Here is a 1,031-nt window from a genome sequence, read left to right as displayed (position 1 = left end):
TTTATCTCTTTTTCTCGCTGCTGGCCCTCACCCTCCCCGCGGGGCAGGAAAATGGGTCCAAAGTCTTGAGCCGTCGTCTTCAAGGGCTAAAGTACTTTTTCAGGCACACGGAGGGGCCGAGCCGCCCCCGGCCTTGGCTCCAGTCCCCAGCGTGGGCAGCGATTCCCAGGGATGGAGACGGGTTTGGGGCAGGGCGGACCCCGGGGCCGCGGTGGCCCCGTCCTCCTGAGCGATGCCCCGGCTCTGGGGAAAGCTCGGAGGCGCCAGCAGAGCCGGGGCGTCCCGTGCCTGCCGCGGGCGGGAAGCAGCCCTGCCTCTCCTGCCCTGGTTCTCGATGCCGTGTGGCTTCAGCATCGCTGATGGGGGACGGGACCCCAGCACCGTTTCACTTGAACGTGGCTTTTTCCCCTAGCCAGGGTGAGAGCGTTCCTTAGCGCACACGGAGAATGCCGCTTTTCCTCCACCCCCACCCTTGTTTTTCGGAGCATCACCGTGCGTTTCAGTTTCTTCGTTTAGAGAAGAGAAGCGATCCCTCTTTCGGCCTTGCTTCTGCGCTACGGCGTGTTACCTTCCCCTCCACGCGGCGAAAACTATGGCGAGACAATCAACGTGACCTCCGTAAGGGCTCCTCCGTCCCTTCCCTGCAGCACCGTGCTTGATGCCTGCGCCGCCTTCGCTCTTAGCCAGGATCTTTTTCCTCCCCCCCTCCCCCCTTTGTGTCTTATTAAAAATAATAATAATAATAATAATGATGGAGGGAAACGAGGTTTCAGCAGCGCATCCGCGGTCTAGGAGCACTTGGGAGGAGGCCTGGGGTGGGGTGGGAGGGGGCGCGCGCAGCCAGTTTCCGTGCAGGCACCAGTCTTGTTCTCCTTTAACGCTGTATTGTATCCATTTGACAGCACAGCTTGACAATTTAAGTAATAATCAAAGTGTTTGGTAATAATGCATTATTTTGCTAAACGAGATTTGTGATGGTTTCCCTAGTGCATTGCAAAGAGGGATGGAGGGAAACTTCCGCTACCCTGCCC

This window comes from Egretta garzetta, unplaced genomic scaffold (assembly GCF_000687185.1).
Source record: "Egretta garzetta isolate BGI_Z169 unplaced genomic scaffold, ASM68718v1 scaffold704, whole genome shotgun sequence".
NCBI lineage: Eukaryota > Metazoa > Chordata > Aves > Pelecaniformes > Ardeidae > Egretta > Egretta garzetta.
Note: the sequence above shows the minus strand (reverse complement) of the source record.